General features: G+C 41.8%; 1 protein-coding gene across 3 annotated transcripts in view; it reads right to left on the reverse strand.

Annotated features, from left to right (window-relative positions):
* The window catches only part of map1aa (microtubule-associated protein 1Aa), a 56,226-nt gene that overhangs the window by 22,861 nt on the left and 7,249 nt on the right, over window positions 1-26,116 (reverse strand). Inside the window, exon 1 of one of the 3 annotated variants that reach the window (XM_026148195.2) lies at window positions 14,725-15,116. The exons of 1 other annotated variant lie outside the window; for it this stretch is intronic. The gene's annotated coding sequence lies outside the window, so the exon portion shown is untranslated. Of the gene's footprint in view, window positions 1-14,724; window positions 15,117-26,116 lie in introns of those variants that run through there. One more of the 3 variants, XM_080301706.1, reaches the window with a different exon arrangement.

Genomic DNA, 26,116 nt, shown 5'->3' on the forward strand with positions numbered 1-26,116 from the left:
AGAAAATCCCGAGAATTTTCTGGTAGATGTTGAAGGACCTCAGTCGCCTCAAAAAATAGAGACGACTCTGGCCCTTCCTGTAAAGTGCTGTGGTGTTTTTAGCCCAGTCCAGTTTATTGTCAATGTGTACTCCAAGGTATTTATAGTCCTCCACAATGTCAACACTGACCCCCTGGATTGAAACAGGGGTCAAGTGTTTCCTGGTCTTCCTGAAGTCCACGATCAGTTCCTTGGTCTTTGCCACGTTGAGCTGCAGATGATTCTGTTCACACCACGTGACAAAGGAGTCGACCACAGCCCGGTACTCTGTCTCATCATCCCTGCTGATGCATCCAACCACCGCAGAGTCATCAGAAAACTTCTGAAGATGGCATGTCTCTGTGCAGTGGCTGAAGTCTGTGGTGTAGAGGGTGAAGAGGAAGGGGGAGAGGACAGTCCCCTGTGGTGCCCCTGTGTTGCTGATTACCTTGTCAGAAACACACTGTGGGAGACGTACATATTGTGGTCTTCCTGTCAGGTAATCAACAATCCAGGACACCAGAGAAGCATCCACCTGCATCGCTGCTAACTTATCACCCAGGAGGGTCGGCCTGATGGTATTGAAAGCACTAGAAAAGTCAAAAAACATGACCCTCACAGTGCTCGTCGGCTGGTCCAGATGGGTGTAGACACGATTGAGCAGGTAGATGATGGCGTCCTCAGTTCCGAGACGAGGCTGATAAGCGAACTGAAGGGGATCCAGATGTGGTCTTACTATGGGTCGCAGCTGGTCCAGGATGAGCCTTTCCAGGGTCTTCATGATGTGGGAGGTCAGTGCCACGGGCCTGTAATCCTGGGGGCCACTGGAACGTGGCGTCTTTGGTACAGGGACGAGGCATGATGTCTTCCACATCACCGGGACCCTCTGCAGACTCAGACTCAGCATAAACAGTTTATGAAAGACTCCACACAGCTGGGGGGCACAGGCCTTGGGGACGAGGGGACTCACTCCGTCTGGTCCAGCAGACTTGCCTGAGTGAAGTCTCCTCATTTGCATCTGAACCTAGTCTTGACCAAAAGTGATGGGAGGGTTTCAGAAATCTCACAGGAGGCAACAGCGCCATGTGAAGAAGAGGCTGGCACAGTGGTGTGGCTCTGGATTCCAGGCTGACCACAGGTGAGGTTGTGGGGGTGTGAGCAGACACTGTGGTGTCGAATCTATTGAAAAACAGATTCAACTCGTTAGCTCTGTTCTCACCTCCCTCAGCTGCCCTGCTGTTGGTTGGCCTGAATCCAGTGATGGTCTTCATGCCCCTCCACACCTCTCTCATGCTGTTCTACTGGAGTTTCCACTCCAGCTTCCTGCTGTAATTATCCTTAGCCTCTCTGATCTTGTCCTTTAGTAACACCTGGACCTTCCTCACCTCTTCTTTATTGCCCCCTCTGAAAGCCCTCTTCTTGTCGTTGAGGAGGGCTTTGATGTCCTTAGTCACCCACGGCTTGTTATTTGGGTAACAATGAACAGTCTGAGCTGGAACAATGGAGTCGGTGCAGAAAGTTATGTAGTCTGTGATACACTCAGTAAGGCTATTGATGTCCTCGGTGTGAGGCTCACAGAGTGTTTCCCAGTCGGTCACCTCGAAACAGCCCTGTAGTTCCGCTAAGGCCTCCTCTGACCACCTCCTAATGCTCCTCGTGGTCACAGGTTCCCTCATGTGGAGCTCAAAGGGAAATTGTGCTCAAACTTAGGTTTCTGTATATGTCACAACAGTCACAATGGGTTCATCAGCAAACACATCAGGACCACTGATGGTACAGTCGAGCCTAACATTAACCCCAGCTATCGTTATCTCTTCTGTTTATCTAACTATTATCACATTATAATCATCACAAAAATCCTCATTTTTTAACTTTGGCCATGTTTTAATTTGAATGACTCAACATTTTAAAAGTGTTTTCAACAGAAAAACACACCCCGGCTGCTCTGAGTTGAACCTTTCCTTATCTGCAAATAATGTTAATGCTTCTGTTAATTTTGATATCACTAGCCATATCTGATTCTGAGTTCTCATTCCTAATAGGAAAACAAGCACCAAGATACCATCAGAATAAACAACATTCTAGATTTTAGTTCCAAAGAATTATCAGTATGGCTGTTCTGCCATGTGTCGAGTGGGTTTTATACTTTCCACGTCCGTGACTCCGCTAGAATCTGCTCGGATGCCTCAAAGATGTATATCAGGAATGATTCGGCTGTCGGATCTCCAGCTATCATTGTCTGTGTCTGCAACAGGGTATAATCCAGGTTTTACAATAAAGTCAAATGTCCGGGAGTTTATGAAAAAGGTTTATGATGTCAAATGGAGTTAGAAGTTAGCAGTAAGCTAGCTAGCTAGTTGATGTATAAAAATGTTTCTACTGTATTTTTAAATTAAACAAAAATTTACAGCATAGCTTTGGACATAAGATAAAACAGAGACAAAAGTCCAGCTTGCTGACCTTTAATAATCACTTCATGGCTACCTACAGATCTTTGGTTAGCCTTAGCACAGGCTAAGTTAGCACGGGGAAGATGTGAGACGAGGGTTAAAATGAGTCCTTGATGGGTCATTATATGGCTTTACATGTGTTATCTTACTCTAATATTTCAATTTCTTTGATAATCTGAAACAGTTACAAAAAACTCAGTAACTCATGAAGGGGGCAAACACCTTTTAACACCACTGTATGCTAGTTTCAGATATCTTGGTTAGTCCAAACAACAAACTAGAAAAGCATTCAGAGCCCCATCCTCAACCAACACCAGTAACCTGCCTCGAAAAATTCCTTTAAAAATCTAGTAACCATCTGTGATATATGACTCTACCAGTCGTCTGTGTTTAAGCCTGTGTGCTTGTTCTCTCGCTCTCTCTATATGTGTGTGTGAAACAAACATCCTGTAGCCATTACCCATCATTCTTCCCTGCTGCCTCTGTGTGTGACGAAACACTTCCACTCCAGCCCACTAATATAAATGTTCTGCATGTCTGAGAAGCCTATTAACCGCTTCACACTCCTCACCCTTATTTGTACTTAATAACGTGTCTGAGGACAATCTCCTGTAAGGCCACTTCTGTGCCCACACATCACTCACACTGTTATCATGGAAACAAATGCAGCCCAAATGTAGTGTGGGCCTCTGTGGCTCATGCTTGTGATCTGGCTGAGCAGCATGCACTAATAAAGAAAGATTAACTGAAGCAGAGTAGGTGCTGCAGTAGAAATGTGACAGTCTATCAGCCTCGTTGGCTCTGGCTGTTTCTAATAACAACTGCATGATGACTGTTCACTGTGGCCTCTAATGGGATGGAGAAGAACAATATAGCTTCAGGATGTTGGCTGTATAGAATAATTTAATACTCTATATCAAATGGACCTCACCATGGTGTTGTGAAGGCCTTTTTATATTTTATATTTAGTCTTGTTGTGTTCTTGTGTTCTGTTACAGGTTTCAGTGTTTCCTTTTCTTCTCAAGCTTCTTTCTTTAGTCTTTTTATCTTAAAGGTAAATTTAGCCATGCGTCTGGAGTTTATATTTCCTGTCTGATGGTTTTCCATCCTTTCCTGATTGTCAACTCACTATAATTGTTTCCAATTGTACCTCACTTGCTAATCAGACCTCTGTGCATACACCTGTATGTTGCTTTGTTTCTTGCATGCTTATGCTGCTAACACGACAGTGGCTCTCTGCAAGCACCTTCACAGATAGCATGCTAACGCTAAGCTAGCCAAGAACCCAGAGTGAATGCCGACCCCAGCCCAGCAGCCAGACCCTGAACTTCAACAGGTAACAAACTAATGAGCAGTCAGGTTCCATTTCTACCTGTCTACATGTTTCTGAAGTAAAGCCACCATGGTGATTTCTTTTAACATCTCTTTGTTCTGGTTTTCATCGTTCCTTTGTGTTCTTAGCTTTGTGCTCATAACTAAATACTAAGCGAACAACTGTATGTGTTTCCTCATTGGGATAGGCTTTTGTGCTTGTGTTTATATTGGTTAACAGTAATAATGCGACAATGAATTTTAGGTTATTTTATGAAGAAACATGAAAGTAATGTAATGAGTAGTGTAATGAATTACTTTCTCCTGGGAGTAAGTAAAGTAACGCATTAATTTTAAGAAAGATTGGAAATACCACCAACATGCACAAACATTTGGCCACACACCATGCAATTAATTTGCATGAATGTAATGTCTTTGATATGCAGCTTAGAGATGGCAGTGACTTTCAAAGCAAAACCAATGAGAACTGATAACAGAATCAAAATGGAATGGAAATGAAAAGTGATATTGATAATGGAATCAGAAAAGCTAAATTCTTATTGATTCCCATTCCTACTCAGGACACCTGTCAGTCAGTCCTGTTAAAAGGGAGTTTTTCCTTCCAACTGTTGCCAAAGTGCTTGCTCATAGGGGGTCATATGATTGTTGGGTTTTTCTCTATTTGTATTATTGTTGGGTCTACCTTACAATATAAAGTGCCTTGAGGCGACTGTTGCTGTGATTTGGCGCTGTATAAATGTAATTGAGTGTTTTTTACTCCCCAAGGTTGCTGCTTGGTAACAACTTGCTTGGTTTGGCTTTGATATTTTTTTCTCATGTCCTTTCCAAATAAGTTTTTGTGGGTATTTCTAGAAAACAGCATTTATGTTGATTTTTTTCTTTTAACTTGTTTCTTTTTCATGGGAAATTTTCTTTTTGATAATCCATCAGAACATCTTGAAGCGTCCTGCTTTCTAAAACGATCCATATTTAAGAACTGCTATGAAGCGTTTTATATTAGTGTGCAACCTCTATGTTGCAAAATCTTGTAGCAAGTTGTTTTTGCAAGAGAGTGCACAAGTAAAGCTTCCCCCTACACTTGAAAATTTGAGTGAGATGTCCGATAGTGAGTGGGTGCTCACAGCACTGAGGAATACATCCAAAGCAGCACCAGCCTACACGCTCCCGTCTCCATGATAGGAAGTGCTTTGCATCTGCTATCGTCCATGCAGGCAGCGGCACATTTACTGCCAAATCATCTCCAAGCCGAGGGCCACACTTTCATAAAATGCCACCTAAGTGATCTCGGCTGTGTGTTTACTTGTAAAAGTAGACCACGTCCCATATATGTCACTCTGTGTGCCTCCACATAGCATGATCCTACACCCTAACCACGGTGGTTAAAAATAAAACAGGATAACATTGCCAGTGGCAGTTCAGTTTTTCCGTTGCAAAGAAAGCACACAGACGTGATGACACATAGAACCTTGTTCTGCTGGACTTCCAGTAAGACTTTAAATTCTCCATTAAAGTGCAGCTTTCTGATTTTTGCTCTTAAGCTCTTATAAACAAACCAATTAAAAGCTGCTTATAGTATCTGGCAGGTTTTCAGCTGTCAGCAGCTTATGTTTATAGGCTACCATACAAGCTTATTCTTTTCAGTAGCAGCATGATAAATGATGCTGTCCCTCTGTAACAAAAGCAATAAGGTGCACTTGTTATGACTGGTCAGAGTAGTGAGAACTAAATAAGAACATAATGAGTTCAGTTACTGGTTTCATCATGTTGCAATTATTATCTCATACAAACTGCTTCCGATGAAAGCACTGTGTCATCTCAGAATATTTACACAGGAAAGCTCACAGAGTCTGTGTAATATAGGAAAGCAACAGACCAACATAGAGTACTGTTTTACTGAGGATGTAATGGATTACTGTACTAAAACCCAGTATTGGACTTGGAAGCGCCAAATATAAGAGCAATGTACAAATTTTGAGGAGTGACAGTTGTTTCTGATTTACTGGACAAAGGTTCAAACAGAGTAAAGACTGTTCTACAAAATAAAAGTATCCGCTGCTCCGAATGTAATACTGAAGCTCAACAACCTGTGACCACGTTCTGAGATGCCTACAGCGAGCTAGCAGTGAAAAGCTTCAGGAACTACAGTTGTGAGATGCTCGACCATCAGCCAGCGCTCGACTCTCAGTTAGAAACAAAGGTGCTCATTTATACAGCACAATTGTTTCTGCGAGTGCTCGATGGGCTGTTTTTCACATACTTTGCTAACTGAAGACATATGTCAAGTATTAATGCAGCTTACTAATTACTATTAATTATATTTGGTGACATTTTTGCTGCTTGTGCTAAGCTGTGACCTCCAGCTGGCACTGGGGTAGTTTGGCTTGAATGAGAATGATCACTTCAGAGTTTGAGGCCCTTCATGTTTCTCTCAAACTGCGTTTTACAGTCTCGCTCCAACTAAGCGAAACATAAGTGATATTTCTTCTTTCGGGGGATCACGAGTGACTGTGCGACCATCCATCACACTGTACAGATGCTGTACTCTCACATAAACTAAGAGAGGAGTGCACTGCTGTAACTACAGACAATTCAATTCTAAGTGAATCATGACTCCAAGCTCTAGGGGCCAAGAGTTATGTAAGAAATCACTCCAGTCTTCATTTCCTCAGAGGGACATAAGTGTGAAGTGTAGCTGATTTGTAGCTGCTGCGTCTCCTGTCAGTTGTATTAACACTGATGCAGTTTCCAGGCAAGTCTGGGGGGAAATAATCAAAGCGCAGTTGTTGCTGAGCCTGTGGCACGGCAGCAGTCCTTCTGATATTAAAAGCTACTTTTTAATTTTGACTCTATCGATATTAATGTGGTTATAACTGTAGATGTGTGATAGAATATATTTTGCTCCATTCAAGAGTATTTGTAAAGCATCAGAATACAGCATTAGGTGAGATTCATGAGTTTTGGAAAAAGGCTAAAATCCTAAAACTGCTAACGTGCTACATTTAGACTTCTTAGCCAAAGTCCCCTAATGTCCCCTTGCACATGTGCCTCCACCATGGATCTCCTCTGGGGTGTCAAAATGCAACCCTTCAGAGTGATATTTATTTTTTGGGGAAGCACAGTTACAGGCCCGAGACTCGTGAGTCACACAAGCATGAAACTGTGCTGAAGATCTCCTCACCTGACGCTGGGCAAATGTTTGGTCTCTGTGCAAAGGTCCATGATGAATTTGCAGAATGCACAGTATCAAAAAGGGACATCCAGATGTAAAAAGTGAGTCTGAGTCTACTCGACCCGCCGTACAGACTCGAAAATGTGTGAACGAGTACTTGGAAGTAGAAATATTCCTGAGGGCAGTTATGTCCAACCAAACGGTGTCACAGAGCATGTTGATGGAAAGGAGCAAACACTTTAAACTTATCTAAGCAAGAAAAGATGGACCTTCATGTTAACGGTCTCAAACTTTCATTAACTCTTAGAGGTCAGAGGTGAACCTTTTATTCTGGAGAATCTGAATACCTTTTTGATGTGTGTTAGTATACAGTAACTGTAATTGTTCCCTGACTGCCAAGACTTGGGAGAACAATTTAAAAACAGACATAGTCTGAGAGTCTGGGGTTAGCAACAGCTGTGAGCTCTGAATCCAAGTCAGTGAATTGATTTTCAAATCTTGGACATGATAGCTTTGTTAACACCGTTAATACCAACACGTTCTTATCGCAGCTCATCACGTACCGACGCTATGTGACCAGTCGTCGATGTGTTGGGATGAGAATGCTCTCTTAACACTGTTGCTGCTGCTGAATTCATTTATCTCACCGCCTTATCCTTGATTGCAAAAATCATAATTTGTTAATTATGTTGATCATTAACTTAAAACAAAAGACCTTTGAAAGCTTTGAAACAGAGCAGTATGAGCCCAAACAACATGGTGCTGATTGAATGTGTGATTTGTCATGCTTTGTTAGAAGGATGCGCTCGCTCATCAGGCACCAACCTGAGCTCTCTGTCAAAGCTGCTCTCAAACCACATTTGCGTTTACAGTATCCAGCCTGGGAGAGACAAAAGCCAGTACCTGTTGAACCTGATCTTATACCTGCACATCGCCTCTTCTTGACATCATCACATTTCACCTCTGCTGAAAATACATCTTGCCTCAGGAAACCGAGAGACAGAGCTCGTTAGCAGAAATTCATTTACACTGCCAACAAAGACTCTTCTCACTTATAGAAACTATGTTCAACATAGAGCTGGGCGATAGAACGATAACGATATGTATCGCGATATAACTTTTACTCGATAGAGAAATTAAGCTATCGCGATAGACCTCGCCGCTCTTGTCCTCTTAAAAAAAAAAAAAAAAAAAAGGTCAGCCAATCCAAATTAAGTAGCGTAGAGCCGAACCAATCACAGCTGCAGCGTCACGTCGCGTGACTTGTTACGTACAGCACAAGTGCCAAGCCGCACGTGTGTTTGTTTGGGAAGCAGCCAGCGGGTAATGGAGGAAATGAGTGTGCCGACTAGAAAAATCAACCGAGCGTGACCGAAGAGAAAACAGATGATGGTTCCAATGCCGGAGAGATTGTCGAACGGAAGAGCCATAGAAGTTCCGTAGTGTGAAGGTATTTCGGCTATTTCAAGTCTGACAAAAAATAGAGTAGCGTGCACTGTAAATTGTGCCGAAAGCAAGTCTGGAAATACAATAAACTGGTGCATGCGTCACACTGTGCGCCACGTTATTGTTTCGGTGAAATGAATTTCTACAATACTGTTACTGTTAATTCTACTCTCTGCAGTGTTTAAATGCTTACATATACACACAGTTACTGTCCCTCCACACATACGACTCGGTTCTGCTTCTATGCCCCAGCTTTGTTTACTTTTTCCCACCGAGGCTTCTAGACTTCTGATTGGCCAACATTTCTGCACGGTTAGGAATCTAGCGCCACCTGCTGCTTTGGCATGTTCATAGCAGCGTTTTCCTTCATTTCTGCCTTTATGTGTGGACGGGATTATTTTTTAAAACGAAAACGGAAAATCTCCGTTTTCAAAAATACCCGTGTACGTGTGGACGTAGCCTCAGTCTCTGACTGGAAGCGCTAATTCGTCATTCGGCTTTTGTCAGACTAAAGTAACTGTTAAAACTGTTTGAAAAGCTCAGCTATACAACAAGGAGAGATTGAGAATTTCCTTTTAGTTCTCAGTTTATTTGATATTGACAAAAGTTAGTCAGTTTTGTCTGTTCTTCTGTAAAACAAACTAAGATTTATTTTTAGAATTAATATTTTGTTTCTAAGTGGAATTGACAATTTAGTCTGTTTCGTTTGTTCTATTTTGAAACTTAAACGCTTTAGCGGCTGCCTTTTGTGTAGTTTGTAATATTTGCCTTTATTTATCTGAAAAAGTCTGATGTTCCTTAAGTACATCTACCCTGTTGAACTTATTATGGGAAATAAATATTTAAAAACAAGCTGCTGATTATTTCACATTTTATTTGTGAGCAACGGCACATTTAAATCTTACAAATATAGTTATTTGGCTTATATCGTGATAGATATCGTTATCGCCTGAAATGAAAAAAACATATCGTGATATGAAAAAATCTCATATCGCCCAGCTCTAGTTCAACAGCAACAGCAGTTAAAATTAGCTCCTCTGATTACTGTACAGCACGTTAGGTACACATGTGCAGTTACCGACTGACACCACTGCTTTATTTTTGATTGCCAGAAACACTATGTCTATTCTCACTGCTATACTTTCCCCCTCCCTTTATAATCTGTGTAAAAAACTAAAACTTTCTTCTTGTACCCAGTTACACCCAACAACCATATCACTGAGCAGGAGAAAGCATCAATCTACCCACAGTGAGGAGTGCGTACTTGTGGCAGCAGGGCTCGCAAAACTTTGAAATTCCTGGTAGCCCTTCAGGCACTCTTTAGATTTTGGCAAACAAAATAAATTTAAGTAGCCTGAATAAAAACAAGCTTATTTTTAATGTACAATATTGTAAAAGAAACAAAACATCAGTCAAAAAATCGTTAAACACAAATTACTGTATAAAAATTACAATCATCAACTCAAATATTTGGTTCTAATTGAACAGAAATTTCTATGAACCTGTAAGAACTGTGAAGAACATGAATCAGTCTGTGTCGGATCCTGAATCTGACGTCACGGGTACGAGGAACCAACATCCAGGCCATTTGCTTTGTGATGTTTGCAAAGACTGCTACATTTTGCCGGTGGTACTTCACTCTTTGCAACATAGCACGCTGTTCTAAACAGATTTTTCAGGACTTCTTGTTGTGCTTGGGTTATTTTTAGTATTTTTTTTTTTTATTGGTGTTTGTTCTGGGAAAGATGCTGCAGACTGTGCAATAATGCATTTCTTGTATTTCTCATGGGTTCTTATGGGGTCTTTCCTAAAATTACTGGTCCCAGCAACAAAGGCGTGTGTCGAGTCAGGGGGAAACTCCCAGTTAAATTTGTGAAAGAAAGCAAAAGCATTGACATATATTTTCCTTTCCTATGAAAACCCGACAGGCAGGGCTGAGATAGATTTTGGTAGCCCGACTGGAAGACACAATAACCCCGGGACGTCGGCTAGAGATTTTGCGAGCCCTGGGCAGGATGTCACGTATTTAGTTGCCCTCCATGTTCCGTGTCTTAGTGTCTTTGCTGTCTACACGTGTGTCTCCAATAAAGGTTCAGCTTTAGTCACAGAATATTTTGTTTTTTGCCAAAAAGTAATCATTCCTCATTCCTGGTCTTCAGCACTGCCGTCCTTCATCTGTTTTTTGTGTGCCTCCAGCACATCATCATAGCTGGTCTCAGTCCCTTATTACAAACCTTCCCTCTCAGTCTTGCTGCAAATCACCCCTGATGCTCGTCTCTACGTTTTGCATCTTATTAACTTTTTCCTGTATATGCAGGTAATGAACTATTTGCCTAATCAGCACCAGGCTCTTGTGCTGATGCTAAAATGTCGGTAGGTAATTACAATTTGCTACCTGAGGAGTTTAGTATGCCCCTGGCTGCAATGCATTGTGGTCTTTAGTATGTGGGTGTGGAATCTGGGCTCTCATTTTTAGCCCATTCCTTTGCCTGTGATCTTTGAATGTGAAGGCAAAGTAGCAGCACCCTTGCACCTCTGCTGTTTTAATGTATGACACTGACAACTGTCTGTTTGTAAAAGAAGCTGAGTCTCAGTCAGTCTGAGCCAAAGCTTTATCAGTGTGGTGCTATCCCCACTGCTGGACATCCAGTGTGACCGCACCCCGTCCCATCCTGCTGATCTCAGCACGCACGCTAAGGCATTACAGGAGTTCACAGAGCACAGTGCAGGGCAGTGTGGGGGTTACTTGGGGAAGGGATGCTTTGTTGGACGGTGAGTCTGTGCAAACCTCTAATAACCCAAAGAATAAAACCTGATCCGCTGGATTTGGACATTATGAAACAAGAATCCGGCGGCATTTGGTCCCCAGTGACCTGAGCTGCTGTGCTCAGTGTGCGTGTGGACATCCTGCAGTCTGCAGGACAAAAGCAGCTCAAGGACGTTTCAAAGACACAGAGCGCAGTAAAGGCCAGGGTTTTAACAGGGCAGTGTAGCTTTCAGCTATACAACAAACTTGTTTAGTTGACACAAATGATGTTTACAATTTCTCATAACTTCAATGTGTTTGTGCAATCAGTGAGTTAAATAGCAGAGAATATCATGCAGATCCTCTAACAGCCACTTGAGACTAGGGCTGCCACAAACGATTATTTTGATAGTCGACTAGTCACCGATTATTTATGCGATTAGTCGACTAATCAGATCATCATCCACTGGACGTAAAACTATAGCTTATTGCACCAGCAGCATATGTTCTTATATAACTATCATTAGCTTACAGCTTTAAGCTTTTAAGGTGCTAACTAAAAATAAAGACAAGATGGTAGTTTATTAAATTTTAATGAAATTTGCAGATTGTTTCGGTGAAGTTTAATAAACTCCTTGCTATCTAAAATATAACAGGACAACGGAGTATATTCTCCAGCATCTCACACTTCTGATAATCAGCTGTCTGCTTGACGTTTATTCAGCTGTGTAAAAACTATAACTTTAATCTCAGACAAACCGATTTACTCAGGAACAAATAAAATACAAAAAAAAAAAGCCAAACAACAACATTTTTAATTTATCTAAGTGACTCATATATATTTAACCTGAGTAGCGAAAGACGGCGGTGGGTTTGAAAACTGTTTGCTGGGAGTCCGGTGTTCTCACCGCGCTAGTGACCTAGCCCCCGGCTAGCTATCGAGCTAGTGGGTAACAGACGTCTCCGAAAACGTCGGAGCGCTTTTGAAAATATGTGGTGTCCTGATAAACTGAGCCGATATTTGAGGTTTACACAGCTACATTCTCGGCTGAAAATATGTTAAACGTTTATTTTGTGACCCAGAAAGAATAATAAGAGTAATATTAAAACTAACTAGCTACCGCCATTGTTGGAAACTGAGCTGGGCCGCGCTATGAATTCTGGGACACAGCTGCTTCTTCTTCTTCTTCGGGGTTTAACGGCAGCTGGCATCCTTGTACATGCAGTGCTGCCATCTTCTGTTTCAGTCCGTTATTACACTCTTAAATCCTGCTACTTATTCCTGCGTCTTTTGGGATCTTACAAAGCTTCAAACGACGCGTCGGCTATTAAATCAGTCGTCGACGATTTTGATAGTCGACGTAATCGTGACTAGTCGACAAATCGTGGCAGCCCTACTTGAGACTGATCCAGAAAAACGAGCCGGTCCCCACAGACTTCCACGTTCAAATCCCCGACTTACAGCACAAGTAACCACGTTTAGAGCCTGGTATAAAAACTGTATGCACCTTAATTCCTTTGTAAACCTTTAACGTTGGGGGCGTGGCCATGTGTAGAGCTAATTCAAGTAATTAAATTAGACCTGTCTCCGTGTTTGCCGCTGGTGCCTTTTGGAGTACCAATGACATCTGTGTGATGAATTCACAGCCAGCCCATCTATAGTTGGGGGCACCTGACTGAATTTTAAGATTTTTAAGACTTTTTAAAAATCCAATATTCAAATATATCAGCAAATGATTATTTCGTTCTTTCAGACACAGAAAATAAACTAACATTTGTTATTTGTAGTTATTTAATGATTTGTGTACTTGTCCAGCTGTGCTGAGATCAGCTAGATTTTGTGTTTGTGGCATCGGTGACAAATTGTGCAATGTCAACACTCACACCATGAGTGAAAGGTTTCCCTCCTGTCTCCTCTTTACTTTTTAATTTTGAGCCATTGTTTGTCATTAATGTGTATACCGATAGACCAATAAATAGGTCAGCCAATAACATCGGCCCACTGGTGGTCTGAGCAGCTTGCTGATATTAGCTGATAAAACACTAGCAACTGTCAAAGCACTAACAATTAGGCTTCAACATGATAACTACCAATCCAAAGGGTGATGTCACAGTAGCTCTGTCCAGTTTGTCTGCAGGGTTTAAGAAAGTCAGGAAAAGTGTTCTAGGAAATGTCAATATTTTGTTACATTTTCTAGGATAAATATCAAAATAAAAGGAAGAATTTTCAAATCAGAAGTGAAAATGATTATTTAGTTTAGCCCAAAGATATTCAGGTTAGTGTGACATTAAACAAACAGATTGTACATTTGAAGGGCTGGAAACCAATCTGTGGCTGTCTGTTGAATATGAATCCACTATGGAATATGTTACCTTGAGTTTCTGGATGATTAATAATTAAATTATTACCACTGGCTCTGCTACGACGAACAGTAAAGAAACCTAAAGGGGTTAAATACAGGGGATATATTTGTGCGATAAATGATTTCAATTATTAATAAACTGCAGGAGTGGATATCCATGGATTAGCTGTATCACCAAAGAAACATGTTTATCTTTGCCGAGCATTTCCATTATGTAAGTAAAACAGCTTAACGGCTGGAATTAATCTTCTTCTCCTTCCCTGTTTCTGGATTAAAACAGCTGTCCGTGCGTCTGCATGTACCTTTCTAATTTTAGACCATTTTTGTCTAGCTTGTTGCATCATTTTGGCGTGGTGTTATTTGGAGAGTGAAGTCTAATCCACAGATTTCACATGAGCTAACAAAGCTGCTGCAGCCTGGCCACAGGAGAGACTCACAGCCAGCCTCAGCTGCTGCCTTCAGGTCAGAAGATGAGCTGGGCCTTTTTTTTCTCCTCACCTTAAAAATCAGGTCATCCAAATTTACTCGAGTGAATTGAAAGCAATCACTTCACTAACAAATGAGCATAAACTGGATGTTAATATGTAAACACGAGTAAGACAGGCTGCTAGCAGGCTTGAGGCTGGAAACACATCTGCCTTTGTGGCCCTTGAAAACATATACATAGTTACTGGGATGTCCAATGATTAGCCCTAATGGCTACATTTGTATCTTCTACCCTTATTACTGACAGTGTACTCTGGATCAAAACAAATGGCACTGTCCTCTGATAAGAAAATGAAGTGATGCCATGCTGAATGCTGCTGAAGACACCGAGGTCATGGCCTAGGTGCTGGTTTGGTGAATTTTAGTTCAGCAAAATGAGCAGGAGTTTAAATCTGGACTTTTAAGTCTTTATTCTTAAATTTGATATTTTCTGAAGGAATTCTGAAGTTCTCCAATAAAATCTATGAAAACATGAAAATTCCTTTAAAACTATGAATAACCCAGATGGGAAACTGCATTTGTAAGCAGATGTTTTAGGATTTTCACACACGCACACAAATCTAAAGTCGTTTGGTCACCTTCAGCTGAGGTGTAATCCAGGATGCATGACCTCTATCCTTCCAATAAAAAGCCACCGTATGCGTATGATAGTGTTTCAGCTTGTAGAAACGCTGTGCAGCAGCCATATGCTATGCAGTATTAGTATTTACTCACATGATATGCTGCAGTCCACGGCCTCGCGTGTAGTTACTGTCAGTGCAGACGAGTCTCGTCCAGCGGCTCCGACCGTCTGCGGATCTCAAACAAGCAGCCGTGTCTAAAAACACCACCGCTCTCCAAAAGCATCCTCTCCGTCTACAGCATCGCGGACGACGGATAACTAAGAAGCCTCTCGGGCGCGAACGAGAAGCGGATAAGTCAGCAGAATGTGAGTGAGAGAGAGAGCCTGACGCGAGAACAAGCGATGAAGAATCCTACCTTCTTTCAGCGGGTGGATGGAGCAGAGGGAGGGGCGCTGCTGCTGCTGCTGCGGATGAGGACGGAGGCAGCATCGGCCTGCTCCACTTCAACACCTATACCGAGCTAACCGCCGCGCTGCTGCGTTCAGGAGCCCGTCGTACACAAGCGATTCAAGGGACCCAGCAGGGATTCATAATGTAAACGTCATTATACTGCTGGCCTGGATGGATTAGGAGAAATAATAGCAACTGTGATACCTGTGCATCCCCACTGTGGGGTTCTTCGCACACCTTCATAATAAATTTTGCTCTGGCTTCTTCACTGGCACCGAGCGCTCAGGTTATCGTGCCTTACAAACGTGTCACCAACACCACTCATCATCCAAGTCTAATTTGTAAAACAATGCAACATGTTTGTGTTGCAGTAGTTTAGTGTTGAGCATCTACAGAGACCCCTTCCTGTTAAAAGCAAGTTTTTCCTTCCCACCGTTGCCAAGCGCTTGCTCACAGGGCGTGTCTGGCTGTTTTTACCTTACTCTATAAAATCCCTCAGGCGACTGTTAATGTGACAAAAATAAATCTGAATTGAACTGAATGGAAAATGTTACTTTGGCTGCTACATGTCACTAAGCTTCGACTCGACAGAACAACAACAATAATATTAAGATTAGCAGCAATAATGAGTCATTATATGTCACCACTCAATTTTAGCTTGAGACAGCTTCTCTTTTTACAACATTGAATTTCACTGCTTTACATTCCCAACTGCCAAGTTTGGTGAGGTGGTCGATCTATATATGGCGTTTAGTAGAATAGATATAGTCCTCAATAAACATTATCATTTAATGCAAAACAAGTGGATAGTCTGTTCTGGGAAGGGGATCTTTCAAACAGCTGTGACTCAAACAGCAGCTGCTGGGTGGGACAGAGACAAACTAAAATAGACTCTGAGCTGTGCCAGCTTGAGCCACTGTAAACCATGAATCACAACACTTTACTAAGACTGATGCTATTCAGCGGTGTGCTTCGTTGACCCTTAGAACAGTCTAGACATTTCACTAATGATTTGTTTCGAAAAAACAAAACAAAAACACGTCTGCAGCTTTTTTTTTTTTTTTTTTAGATCAAACATAAAATGATTTTCTTTGATTAAAAAAAAAACTGATGACGAAAAACTACATGACACTTGAACAGGATGACACTGTTGTTCATCGTCTTTGGACTGCTATGACTAAAGAAGTACTCGACCCTGCAGGGGCTATAATAAGTATTTGAAGCACTTTGTACTGCCATAAGATTTAGTGCAACTCAAACGTAAATAAAGCCACATGAACAAAGTAGTTTAGAGTTTCCACAAAAACAGAAGAACTTTCTGTGGAACTTGTGCAGGAACCCATTGATAATACCCAGAATACATGTCTGCTTGGAAGTTGTGTAGAGCCACAGTAGGCGGCCCACTGTGGGCCCTAGTGCTGATGTGAAATGTAGGAGACATCTGGGCCTGCACTGTGGGTTGGCTGTGGGCTGCCTACACAAAGCAGTGAAATCTCACAGTGTAAGCAGGCAGTAGGCTTGCAGCATACCCACAGTGTGCCCACACTCAGCCGCCCTACTCTACAGGGCCCAGATGTGGCCTCCATTTCACGCCAGTACTGGAGTCCAGATGTGCACCATGGTACATTACCACCACCAACTGATATGGAATATGGAAAAAATACTACTTTCAAATGCTCCCTTATTCACAAGGGTTCCCACATTAGCAGCAGCACAGATTTGATTTGGCAGATTTCTGAACCGGGGTTCTTTTGACTTCCATGTTACTGAGATTTTGAATCAATCATTTTCTTCAAGCGTCGTCTTCCTGACAATGTAATAAATCTGTAGTTTCATCATGTCCACAATAGTCACATTTCCTAATAATTTGCCAGTGAATGTGCCCCCGTGGACCCACAGTGGGTAGGTGTGGGTGAACTGTAGGACTGTGGGGTAACTATGAGTTTTTATGGGCAAGCCTATTATATGTTGGCCACAGAAGGCCCTCTAAGGGCTGAACTGCCATGGCACCTACATGGCCTAACCTATATGAGCCTCAAATATGGGTAACTCATTCATACAATCAATCAAGTGTTTTTGCCTAACAGACGACCTGCTTTTCCTCCCGGGCCAAACCAAAGCAAAGAAGTGAACAAAGGAAGATTTGGGGTGGGGGCGTGGCTTAGCTTGACCTTTTTTGCTTGCACAAACTTTGCTCATGCTCCGTTAGTAACAGATCAGTTCATGGTTGATGAGCTCATAATAGTTTTACAGGTTACACTGAAAAAGCTGCATCCATTCTCTAAGCTAAATGTGTTTAATGCTATCCGGTTGTTCAGTCTGACGTCACTAGCCGTGTCTGGGTCTAAACTCCGCTGCAGGTCCATATATCAAACGATCACTGTGGCATTACTGAGAGTTGAAAAACTGTCTAAAGTCTTTCATCTTTAATAAAATGATCAGCGTTCTGCTCTACCAGGTGTAACAATTGAGTTTAACATCCAGGCATCCATGATAACGGAATTTATGACATTTAACGGAGTTAGAAGTTAGCAGGAAGTTAGCTCGCTAGCTTCCATCTAAATACAATATAGCATGTCCTGACTGCGGGGGGTTGGAAACAAATGAAAACGTACAGCTCTGTTATCACTTCCAGCATAAATGAAGACAGAAAACTAAACAGCAGTGACGTTTGTGGGGTTACTGAAGTTGGGCTAGCTGGTATATAATGATGTGCTACGTGACAGCTAGCGAGACAGCTATGTTAGCATAATATAAACAAGCTAACTTTTTTCCCACTCGATAAAAGTTAACGTGAGTGTTGTCGGTGGTCAGGAACAAATGTAATCGCATGGCAGGATGCTGTAAAAGGACCAAACTTCAGCCAGGAGAACAACTGAGATAATCCATCCACAATACGAGGTTAGTCATTCATATACTGCTGCATGGGCTGGGCTGTAGTTACATCCTAAGGTTTTAAAAACTGAGCTTAAATAAATGATTAGTGGTAATAAAAGCCGAGGGAGGTCAACAGGGATCACTGACTGTTTTAGGAGCTTTTTGAGATCAAATAGAAGAAAATACATAACATTAAACATGTTAACAACACAAAAGCCATATTAAACGCAGACTACTTTAGACCCAGAAGTAGGATTCGTCGCGTCATCACTGAACAACCGGATAGCTGAAATTTTGATTGACATAGCAACAGTATCTAAGGAGTGGGCTTAATGAATTCATTTGTGACATTTTCAGTATATAATGGTGCCCCGTGAATGTATACAGCCACGTATTATTTCATAAAGTTTAAAATGTTGATTGCTACATCTTCAAAAGAGCAACGCCTTCATATGTTTATGTAGGTCGGGCATGCTGGTCTCTGCTTACTCTGAGTGCTCTTCCAAGAGGGTGTTGCCTAAGCTCGCATTTGTTTTTCTAATGTCGGCGCAAAAAGCCTGTTAAAGCAACTCAAGTGCATCACAGCCACAGCACTGATGCAGCATCCTCTCAGATGACCGGCAGGCTCCTTTAAATGTCAGACAGCTGTTAGCTGCACGGCTCGGATGCCCGGCCTGCCGCGCCCTTCTCTCCAGACGAGCCGCCTTCCTCTGCCCTGAAATGTCTTAGCTATTCCAGCTCTCTTCTCCCTCCCTCTGACATCATCTCAGTTCTCTGACAAATGGAAACACACACACACACACACACACACACACACACACACACACACACACACACACACACACACACACACACACACACAGGGCAGCTGGCCAAGGTTACATGGGTTTTCAGTGTGTGGGGGTCTGTGTGTTTCTGAGATAGTTGAGTATTGCTTTTAACTCTATTCTGGGTGAAATAGTTTATTTAATATTCTGAGTGAGAACACAGTTACTAAACCTGAGCTTTCTAACATGTGTGCATGAGCATGTGGAAGTGTCACAGCCCAGGACAAGACGAAACATGTCAAATTCACTTCATTTTCAATTAATTTTCCTTTAAAGTAAACCTGTTACGCTGTTCATGATTTCTCTGTCAGATATATGCTGCTGTAGTGGTGCACGCCCACAGGAAAGACAGCCAAGTTTCAGATAGCGACATCGGCACATATACAAGTGAAGGTAATAAGGAGAGGTACAAGGTAAGGATTATTTTGAATTGTGAAACATGCAAAGCTACTCTAGTGGGATCTAAGAATAAAAATAAAACTGTCATGAACTGGCTGCGTGGAGGCAGACGAGGACCCAAACGCAAAACTCACGGAGACAAAAAGCTGAACTCAAAATCACTGCTTTATTGCAGGCTTCACAAAGAAACAGAACTAAACTGGGAATGCTAACTGAGGACCGAGTGAACACAGAAAAGCACACAGGTTCGGAGAGGAGACATTGACGACGCAACACCGAACTGAGGGAGACATGCACATAAATACACAGAGGGTTAACGAGGGAAGTGGGAGCACACGGGGAACACAGCTGACACAGATAATCATAACGAGACACGGCAGGAGTAACACAACATTGACGGGAGACTGTCAAAGTAAAACAGGAAGTACACAGAGGTGCAGACAGGAGGAGAGAGAGAGACAGGAGAGCACAGGAAACATGGAATAAAACACAAGGAGGGGAGACGAGGGCTCACAGGCACAGAGGGGCACACAGGGGGTAAAAGTCACAAGGGGGAAATCAAATAAGAAACAACTTAACAGAGCAACCCAGGAACCATGGCCTAAATAAAGAACAAAATACAAAAACACATGAAAACTAAGAATGCTGGGCCAACATGGCCCAGGATCATGACATAAACAAGGACAAGGCTTTCTTTAAATGTGCTGTGCTGAGCTTTTACATAATAAATTATTTTTAGAGCGTCCTGGAGAACAGAGAAGCATGCTGATAGTGTTAAATACCAAACAGAACCATGCTTTGTTTCATGTTTTTTCTTCCTTGATTCTGATTAATCATCCAAAATTTTACTACCTGTAATGTTGTTCTAGCATATCAATAGAAAAACAATTCAATAAAATGTAAATAAACAACCTACGTGTGTGGTTAACAACTGAAAATTGCAGTTTTAATCAAATCTGCTGTGAAACGTTGGGTCACCATCCAGTTACAGTATACACTGTTGCAGTCCAAGCACACCCATGTGCTGGTCTCCTGAGCAGAATAACGCAGATCGCCCCCAACCCCAAAACCATTCAAGAGAAGCTTGAGGAACACACCACAGAACCCAGTATTTCTACCTGAACCTGACACTCAAATTTATTTTCCTTTGAGTTTGAATGTCGCAGATCCATTGCATACGTTGTTTAATTGTCTTCATGATGTCAGAACCTGGCTATCTCAAAACTGTCTTACTTTGAATGACAGTAAAACTGAAGTTATTGTCTTTGACAGCCATATCCCTCTGAACCAACTAATCGATACCCTTGGCCCCCTTGCTAGCTACCTCTCCCACATTGTAAGAGACCTTGGGGTACTCTTGGATAGCGCCTTCAAATTAGAGAAACGAGTATCTACTGTGGTTAAATCCAGCTTCTATCAGCTATGTCAGATTTCTAAAGCTAAACCTTTTCTTTTCCCCAAGGACCTTGAAAAGCTTATTCATGAATTCATTACCACTAGACTGGACTCCCTTTATTTAGGCCTCCCTCACTCCTCTCTCTACCGTTTGCAATTAGTACAGAACGCTGCTGCACGCCTTTTATCAGCTGCCAGAATGCATGATCATATGACTCCGGTTTTAGCTAACTTACACTGGCTTCCTGTCAAATTTCGCATTGATTTTAAAATTCTTTTACTCACTTATAAAATCGTAAACAATATGGCGCCTAGCTATTTAACAGAACTTCTCCATTTGTATAATCCTAAAAAAGCACTAAGATCTTCGAACCAGATGCTCTTAATGCAACCTAAGTCTAGGCTGAAAACCAGAGGTGATCGTGCCTTTGCTATTGCAGCTCCTGAACTGTGGAAGAATCTCTCTACTGCCATTCGCTCTTCTGAGTCGATTCAGGCTTTTAAATCTCATTTAAAGACTCTTTTTACTCCGACTTAAGTTAGTTTGACTATCATTTGGTTGGCTTCTAAGTTTGTCTTGTCTTGTGTTGCTGTTTGGTAAATTTATCTTATTTTATTTATTTCCTAATTTGTGAAGCACTTTGAATGACACTGTTTTTTAAAAAATGTGGTATATAAATACATTTTGATTTGATTTGATTTGATTTGAAAGTCTCTCAGACGTCTTCACATGGTAAAATGTGCTACACTGAAGTACAGAGGTGCTTTGTTATCTTTTTAGAAATCTTCTAGATTAAATATTATTATTCACTCTTGACATAAAAAATTAGGACCACAGTAATATTATTCCAATACTAAGAATATGAAGGCTCGACAGATTTATTATTGCCTGTGCTGACTGTGCTCCTGTCTGACAGCAGAATTACACAAAAACTATGACGCTGAAATCCATGAAACCTGGAGGAGAGGTGGAACACGAGGAAAGGAGGAAGCCATTAAACTTTGGTTCTGTTCCAGATATCTTTGGTTAAAATGATGAGCCAGGGCACTGGCCATGGTCCAGAACTGCACTCTCTAAGTGCCCTTCTCTGTATCCCTGCTGCATATAAAAGAAAAGATTTTCCACAAAACAAGCAACATTAAAAGCTTCTGAAAGTCTGACTGCACACAGCAGGGCGACTGGACCGGATTCCAGTACACTACATGGAGTGTTTGTACCTTATTAACTTGTAGCCCAGAGTATATTCACCCTCCAACCCGACAACATCACCAGATCAATAGACTCTCTTCTTTCATCGTGCAGCTCCCATCAGCCGTCATTTAGTTAAAGACAAAGCTTCATAGTCGGCTAATTTCTAATATTCCTAATACATAAAGCTGTTTGCAAAAGCTTTTAAGGAAAAACAGCTTAACTGACATCCTCCAAGCTTGTGTGTCAGTATGTGGGTGTGTGCTGTCGACAGGGACCAGGAGACCCTCTGTGCTGCTTCAGAGAAGCAGAGGAACAGATCAATGACGGCGGCTGAATTATTAATCTGCTTGCACTCAACCCTGTCTATCGTGCAGAGAGATTTTTAGGTTGTGTCATAAAAATGTTAAACTCACAGTGATGCAGTTTAAACATCACAGAATCAGCTTCCTGCTCATTGGTGGAGTCTACACGCATTGCTTTTCAAAGCACGTCCGTCTGTGATTTGTTGTGTATTCGGGCCTCCTCAGACAGAAACAGACGAGTGTTTGTGCAGAGAGAAGCCCTGCTGTTGGTCCAGCATCGTTATCACAGTCAAACGTTTTAAAGATTATAGAAGAGAAAAAAAGCTGGTTATTAAAACAGCATTACTGTGTGTGTGTGTGTGTGTGTGTGTGTGTGTGTGTGTGTGTGTGTGTGTGTGTGTGTGTGTGTGTGTGTGTGTGTGTGTGTGTGCAGCAGCATCACTCATCTGTGCCTGTCAGCTTCAACCTGCTGTTTTGTCCGTCACAGTCTGTAAACACCCGCTCAGACCCCGAGTGTGGGTTTGTGTACAGCAGGGTGGCGCGTTTGACATGGACGCTGAGTTCATTCACAGGCCAGTGCAAAGAGTCTCACGCTTTATAAATTCCCACATGAACACGTTTTAGCTTCCAGGGAGTTTTTCTGAGTCGTGTTAAGCTTTTATTAAGTGAGAAATCTCCTTCATGCAGGTCTGCATTACCAGCTGAGAAGGCCTGTAACTGCACCATATTATCAGCACTGTTAGTGAGTTAGAGATAAAACTGCCTGCTCGCTTCTTCCACATGCTTTCTGCGCAGGAACAAGAGTCTGGCACATACCGGTGGGTGTGTGGACATTCATTGTTTTGCTGGGAGCCTTTTGATATTGTCCCACTTTTATAAAGAAACCAATCAGAGAGCAGATTCGAGTCACCTGTTTGCCAAAAGTTGAAAAGAATACATACAGCTTGTCAACATGGCAACAAAATGTATCATAAAAGTAGCAAATTTTCGAATTACCTTTGCAACTTTTTCCTCTTCATTCCTTAACATATTCATCTGTACATTAATCTGCACCAAAACAAACAAAGGTTTAACCACCGGAACAAAAGGAAAGCCAACAACTATCTATATTTCTCATATTTAAAGGCAAACACGAAATAAAACTAAAAACTGCACAGTTTACAACAAGTCCCCAGGTGTTCTTCTACAACGAGCTGCGGCACAGGCTTCCAGTCGTCTGTTGAGACCTCATTTTCCAGATCTACATTTCATGGATTTGGATTAGATTGTGAACTCTCTGATGAACAGCACATAAACATGATGGCAATACTCTAGCAGGAGTTTGTGGAGGTCTAGTGAGTCTATGTGTATCCCGGTTTTTATCAGTTTGGATCATAAAAATCTTAAATGGTTTCAGGGGCATTGGAAGCAGACTCTCTCTCTCTGGGATACAGATGGTTTCTCCATCATGAGCAAATAAGTATTTGGACTGCTGAATTTAATTTCAACCACTTACAAAGTAATAAGCAGTCTGTTATTTCAATATTAGGTTTGTTATTGGTCTCGAAGCAGCTGGGAGCACAGTCACCAAGAAACACATTATGTCATCATAGTTTGAAATCCTGCAGTGTCCACAGAGCACCGCTGCTCAGGAATAACCATGTGACCAAGTTTGCCAATGACCACCTGAGCGAGTCCAATGAGGCTTGGGAGATGCGGTTAGATGCCACTCGAGTTTTAAATCCAAGAACACCATCCCTACGCTTTGAAGATGTTGTTCTGCCAAGGTTACAGAGCAACTGCCTTTCATTTTAGGAAGGAAGGTTAGAAAAACCTGTGATGAGAACCTCGCTTCACGCATTGAAAATGCGTTGTGGGTGGGTCTTCCAGTGGGACAATAACCCAAATCATACGGCCAAGGCAACAAAGAAGCAGCCCAGCCACTGTTTGGACTCTAATCCCACACAGCAGCTCAAAAGACAGCTTAAGCTTTGTGCATCCAAGTGATTACTTAGAACCCTTAAGGGTTTAAACAAAATCTGCAAACAGGACAATCCCTGTGTGTTTGATGTTTGAGATGTGTCACAGATGTGGCCACTAACTCGTACCCCACCAAGTATTAAATCAGGTGATTCAAGGTGATCGAATACTTGTTTCTGTCATCTGCCTGCTTTCCTGAGTGTTGGAGTGCTTGTCTGTTCTTTACATCACTTCCACTTTCCCATGCTGTCAGACTCAGCCATCTCTGAACCAATCAGCCTCCACTCTGCGAGCTTTGAATCTCAGTGCACGGTGGTCATTCTACCTTTCAAACCATCAGTCATGTATCGCACTTCATCCCCATCTCCGCCTCACCCTGGTCACTCAGCGCTCCATCCAACACCAGTCTTTAGACTCAGGGGCAGTGCTTTCAACACATCTATTGGCAACCAAAAATATCAAAAATAATAACAAGTGGATTTGGTTTGTGGTGGTCTTTGCCCAAATACGGTACAGGTGACCCTTAGGTGAAAGAAAAATGGAAAAAAATAAGTTTCTGTTTATGTCTCAGTGTTTAGCGGAGTTACTGTAACACAGGCTTTATTAACTAAGACGTTAAAAATGTTTACATTGTATTTGGGATAAACTGATGGAATTCAGCTGACTGAAAGAGTAATTAATCTAATTCATTATTACTTAATAGAATAGAATAGAATAGAATAGAATAATCCTTTAATTGTCCCACAAGGGGAAATTTGGTTGTAATTTGTAACTTCTTGTCTTTGGTTGGAATTTGATTATTTGTGAAAGCTGCACTGGTGCGATCATCTTTGCCATAAATGTGAATTACTGCCCAGTGATGTTTGGATCATGGATTTATGGAACGTACTGGCATAAGTATGGATTCATGGTTGTAAAACCTCTGATACACAGTGTGTGTGTTGATGTTTGTGTGTATAGACCCAGAGATTACGTTCACTAAATGTTACTGCATTTCCCCTGAGAGTCACCGCCATCAGTCAGAAGCACAGCTTCACCCAGTCTTTATTAATTGCACCATGTGGGCGACAGCTGCATTCATGGACACCATTACTGGCACTTCCTTCATCATCTTCCTCCTCTCTTGAGATGAAATGCGATCGTTCACGTTGCCAGACTGTCCGTGTGCCTCACGGGTCAATCAGTAATCACCACTGAGCAGGGCAGACGCTGGGGAATGAGACACTAATGCATACACACTGATGGATGTTCTGATTACCTGCGTCATATCCATTACATCATGATGGAAGAGCCTCAGCAGTGTGTCAATACTGCAGAGACAACTGGGAATCTGCATCTTTGTTGAGCTTCAGAATAAAAGAAGGTGTCGATTTTTAGGTAATGCTCTTTTGTAAAGACTAGTGTTAATTAACTCTGTCAGTATGTTTAAATTCAATTTGATGTTATTTAGACACTATTAGATGATATAATGGTTTAAGTAACAGCCATTTCATACATTAGATAGTTTGTAGTAGTTCTCACTGTTAATAGTTTACAGAGGGATGTTACACTGGAATAACAGCTGTTACATTTACACAGTGTTAGAGCAACGGCTGCAACCTACAGCCTCTAAAATCACAATTAAATGATGTCTGTAAACACATCGGTCCAGGTGTTATCACACTGAGACAATAATGGCTGTCAGTCCTGTCGCTGCTTATATTACTGCTCTCTGCTAAGACTACAGATCACACTACTGATGTAAATTCCCTCATTTTAAAACACCATGGTGCCTCTTCAAACTCTGATCTCTTATATTTCTTAATCTAAAGAGTGAATGCATTTAAAGCATGAACTGCACACCTAGCCACCAAACGTTTGGTAAAGTACGAGTACTGTAACGTTTTGCAGAGCTCTGATGAAGCATCACACCACATCTGGCATATATAGTTCCATTTTATAGAATACATTGTTAAAATTATAAGCTATATATTCCAGTCATCCATTTATCGGACATCACTGATAAATCAGTGGTGAAATTCTCCTCGGCCTCCTTGTTTTGCTCAGCGTACAGTCTTGTGGTGCTGGATGTGGGGTGAGACCCTCCATGCATGGTCAGGAGCTTCCATGTTGATGTCAGTGGCTTCGATCTCCTCATTTGTT

This window comes from Astatotilapia calliptera, chromosome 1 (genome assembly GCF_964374335.1).
Source record: "Astatotilapia calliptera chromosome 1, fAstCal68.1, whole genome shotgun sequence".
Lineage (NCBI taxonomy): Eukaryota > Metazoa > Chordata > Actinopteri > Cichliformes > Cichlidae > Astatotilapia > Astatotilapia calliptera.